Here is a 5,294-nt window from a genome sequence, read left to right as displayed (position 1 = left end):
AAAAATTCTTCCCAAAATAAACTCATGAATATGGGGTCTCTGTCAGAGATGATGACTTCTGGCATGCCATGCAACCTAAAGATCTCAGAAACAAAGACAGCAGCAAGAGAGGCAGCAATGTAGGGATGTGAAAGTGGGATAAAGTGTGCCACCTTGGTGAGTTTGTCGACAACAACCCAAATGACTGTTTTGCCATGTGACTTAGGCAAAGCCTCGATGAAGTCCATTGTGATAGTACTCCAAGCTCTGGAAGGGATGGGGAGGGGCTGCTGTAACCCTGGTGGCTTGATAGTTTCATAGTGGTTCAACTGGCATGTATGGCATGTGGCCGCAAAATCTTTCACATCTAGCTGCAAGCTTGACCAAGCAAAGTTCTTACAAATTCTCTTGTAGGTTCTTGAGTGGCCTGCATGCCCCCCCAATCATGCCATTGTGGAACTCCTGAATGATGCGCTGCCGCCACCCATCAATTGCTGGTACAAACACCTTCTCTCTATACATGAGTTGGGAATTGTATAATGAGAAATTTTTGTGGGAATTAGGGTTGGCTTGCAGTTGCTGAATGATTTCCATCATTTTTGCATCAGTGACACAAGCTTGGTGTATTTCTTGCACACAATCATAGATTGGTGTGGATGCACCTGTGATGGTTTGCAAAGCTACTGACCTAGAGAGTGCATCAGGGCCAGCATTATTCTTCCCTTCCCTGTACTTGATAGTGTAATCATATCCAAGCAACTTGAGCAGCCACTTCTATTGTGCTGGTGTGGTTACTCTTTGGTTCAAGAAATGTTCGATGGTCTTGTGGTCTGTGTAGATGGGGAAGTGATGGCCCAAGAGGTATGGCCGCCATTGTTGCACAGCTGTGACTACAGCTAGCATCTCCTTATCATACATTGAAAGGGCCAGATGCCGCTGAAAGAGTGCCTTACTCAAGAAGGCAATGGGGTGACCTTCCTGTGAAAGCACAGCTCCAATTCCCAAATCCGAGGCATCACATTCCACTGTGAAGGGCTTGCTGAAATCAAGAAATGCCAAGACAGGTGTAGTAGTTAGAGCTTGTTTAAGTTCCTAAAGGCAATTGAGGCTGCCTCACTCCATTTGAACCCTTCTTTCTTCAGCAGTACTGTTAATGGCTTAGCAATCATCCCAAAGCCTTTCACATAATTACGGTAGTATCCTGCCAGCCCTAGGAAACCCCTTAACTCCTTCAGGGTCTTTGGAATTGGCCACTGCTGAACACACTCAATCTTTGAGGGATCCACACTAACTCCATCTTTGCTAATGACATGCCCCAAGTACTCCACTTGAGGTGTGCCAAAGCTTCATTTACTATCTTTAACCATCAAAGAATTACTTCTAAGGGTTCTAAGTACCATTTGCAAATGCTGCAAATGTACCTCCAGTGAAGAACTGTAGATGAGGATATCGTCAAAGAACACCAACACAAATCACCTCAAATAGCGGCGAAGTACATCATTCATGAGAGCCTGAAATGTGGATGGCGCATTTGTGAGGCCAAAAGGCATCACAAGGAACTCATAGTGTCCTGTATGAGTTCGAAAAGCAGTTTTAGGGATGTCCTTCTCGGCCATCCGGATCTGATGATAACCAGCGTGTAGATCCAACTTAGTAAAGATCGTTGAGCCATGAACTTCATCAATCAATTCATCAACAACAGGTATGGGATACTTATCTTTAATTGTGACTGTGTTGAGAGCTCTGTAGTCAATGCATAGGCGCCATGTGCCATCTTTCTTCTTGACCAAAAGGACTGGTGAAGAGTAAGAGCTAATGCTTGGCCCAAAACACTAGCCAACATTTCCTGGACTATTTTTTCTATCTCGGCCTTCTGAAAATGAGGGTAGCGATAGGGGCGCACACTGACTGGGGGTGTGTTAGGGAGCAGCTCAATTTTATGGTCATGAGCTTGAGAAGGAGGCAGAGACTGAGGGTCTATAAAGACATCTTCGAACTCGAGCAGGAGTTGCTAAATAGCAGGGTGGACAGTTTGCTTCATGTCAAGTGAGTGAATAGGTTGGAGCTTGACCAACACAGCTTCCTTCTCCTTCCTTAGTAACCGAGTCATGCTCTTACAATTCACCACTGAAGCCTTGGGGACATTATCACTTGCAAGTAAACAATACTGCCTTCAACTTGGAACCTCATCTTCTTAGTTTCAAAGTTCCAAACAATGTCCCCAAGAGTTTGTAACCAACTGTCTCCCAACACTACCTCACAACCTGAAACCAGCAAGACATAAAAATCAGTAGTGATAGTTAACTGCTGCATTGCGAGCTCTAGAGTTACCTGCCCTTTGGTTTACATAATCTCTCCACTAGCCATGCGCACGCGCACTGGCTTGATCCCCATGACCTGGTGCTTAGTCGTCTTAAGAACAGCTGGATGCACAAAGTTGTTTGTAGCTCCAGAGTCAATAAGAACATGAACTTCCCTATTCAAAATCTTGCCCTTTAGCTGCATAGTAGAAAATGTCCCATCTCCCATAGCACGCAGCTCCACTTCTTCCTCTACCACAACATTGTTTACTTCCACATTGTTCACAGTTTCTTCCTCAGCAACTGGTTCCTCTTGTGGTCCCCCCTCGTCTTGAATGACTTCAATGACATTCACAGCTTGACCTCGACGACAATTGTGTCCTGGCCTAAACAACTCATCATAAAAAAACACTGGTTGCGCGCACGCCTCTCCTGGTATTTAGCTTGGAAGAGTCTTCGGTTGCCTCCAAAATTCCTAGCGCCTACAGAAGCTGGTACCACGTTAGGGGCCAGCGGTGCGCGCTAGGTTGCCTGTGGTGGCGCCCTTGGTGCCTCGGGGTGCGCGGCCCGTGGTTTGGTAATTTGGCCTGTGTGTGCTCTTAACGTCGCCCTCAAACAGCTTAGCTAATTTACAAGCAGCATACAATGTCATTGGCTTGTGCGCCCTCACATTTGTTCGAATTGGCTCCTTCAAACCCCCCAAAAAGAATGAAAGCAGTGCTAAAGAAGAGAATCCAGGAGCACCCCGTGAGAGCTTTGTGAACTGGTCCATATACACATCGATAGAACCAACTTGAGAGATTTTAGCCAATGCGGCCTGGTATTCCCCAAAATTGTGTGCACTAAACTCTCTCATCAACAGCTCTGATAAACCTCTCCACGTTTAAGGAAATTCATGTTTGAACATGAACCACCTATCTGCTGCCTTGTCCACCAAGTGCATGACTGCAATAGCCAGCTTCCGATCTTCTGGTACTTGGTAAAACTCGTAGAACTGCTCCAACTTGTGAAGCCATTCAATGGGGTCTCCTCCTCCAAAGGAAGCCAGTTCTAGCTTCATCTGGCGCATGGAGGGTAAAGCAGTGTCAGGCTGAAAATTTTGGTAACCAAAATTAGGGTTTGGGGCTGTATAACCATGTTGCTGGCGAGTGTTGTCGAAGGTTTGAGTGTTTTGGTGTTGCTGAGTGTTGTTAGGGAGGGAGGTGTGGGCTATGTGTGGCTGTGAAGATGAACTAGTACGACCAAAATTCAAATTCTGGGAAGGCAAAGGTGGGGGACCATAAATGCACTGTTCGGCAGTGACTCATTATGGTAGGTATGTGGCTGAGAGTAGTGTTGTGCAAAAGATGGTGGAGATTGGCTTCGGTGGGAATAAGCACCTGAAGTGTTCACATGGTTGACACCATCAATATGCTGAAAATACTGAGTCACCTGCTGCTTCCCAGTTGTGGGATCCCAAACCTGCTTGTTTCACCTTGCTCGTGACTATTGAGGCCCAGTCCACCTCTAGTTGCAGCCGAAAGTGACGGCTGAGGCACGCTAGCTGGCCTCGTCTCGTTCTCGTTCACAAATCCAGCAAGACCTGCTCGTCTCTCAGATCTGGCGACTGATAAGGCTTATTAGTCATGCTACTGGCTGAGTGCCCCACAAACATCGACATGGACAAGCCATCGGTGGTTGAAGGCGTGGATCCGCGAGCCCTCTGCGTCGGTGACTCAGCTGGGAAAGGAAGTATACCAAAGCGCATGGTGTGAGGCTCAGCTGGCTCAAGCTTGTCCAGTAGCAGTCGGGGTTGAGCTGAGATCTGGCTCACATCTGCGCGCAGCGACGCCGAGTCAGCTCGCAGCAGAGCTGAGTCCTCCCGATGTTGTACCAAGGAGTCACTCAGCGCTGAGATCTGCGCGGTGGTCTCGGCCCGAAGTGCCTGCACGTCGTACTCCTCCGGTGAGAGCTCGACGATTTTCGCTGAACCATCGTTGGTTTTATTCTTCGACATAGCCCTCAGATCGAGGGCTCTGATACCACCTGATAGGGGCTTAACCCTACCAACTGATTCAGAGAGCGTAGAGAGAAACACTAAGCTAGAAAAGGAAAGAAATAAACTGATTTTTCATAGATGGCTGCTCATGAACCCTAGAGCGCCTTGAAATAGCTACAAGAGAAGAGGTCAGATGGTGACACGTGGCCAGCATCCATTGGCGTCCAACAAAACCCTAGCATTCTGATTAATTAACTTAAGACAACTTAACTCTTAATTAAGACAAGATAATTAAAAGCAATTAACACGTTTCCTTGGCTCGCTAGGAAAATACTGTCGAGCCCAGATTCGTATCAAATACAATCAATGAAGCACAATGATAACAAGATAGAAGACTACTAGACAAAAGCACAATGACACTGGTTAACAGTTTTTCAGTTGTTAAGTTTTCTTGGTCCCGGAAGGAAAAAACCTTTTCTCGAGGAGCCAAACTGAACCAGACCAACACTGTGACAGTGTAGTAAACTTTGAGAAGCCCAAAACCCAAACAAAGTCGTGATCTACTGTATATTCTATAATACCAAGGCGCATATCCTCACCCAATCAAATTCTGCTTCTCTCTCTAGGTTTTCAGCAGCCAGTACCCGGCATACCTCTTATTTATCAATCAAATTAATCTTGTTTTTGTTTAACATAGTGTTTGACTCTGATTAAAACTTGCATGTACGTTGCACAATTGTTTGATTTAAATTTCTAATAAATCCTCTTTTACTTCTGTGTACAAGTACTATTAGATCAAGGAGGTGTACCGAGTACTGAATTCGTCTGCTTTGGTAACTATTCATTTTCTAGTGAATTTGGACCAGTTGAATGGAAGAAATTTGCTCCCCATCTTTACTTCCACACCCACCTAAATTGGGCTTAACCATTCAAACCATAGTTAACATACATAAATTTATAATAATTGATTATATTGTTATCTGAATTACTTTAATCCCATTTTACTCCTCCTCCATATCTCTCTGCACCTCTTTGAA

The sequence above is a fragment of the Fragaria vesca genome, linkage group LG1 (genome assembly GCF_000184155.1).
Source record: "Fragaria vesca subsp. vesca linkage group LG1, FraVesHawaii_1.0, whole genome shotgun sequence".
Taxonomy (NCBI): Eukaryota; Viridiplantae; Streptophyta; class Magnoliopsida; order Rosales; family Rosaceae; genus Fragaria; species Fragaria vesca.
This window is presented reverse-complemented; position numbering follows the sequence as displayed.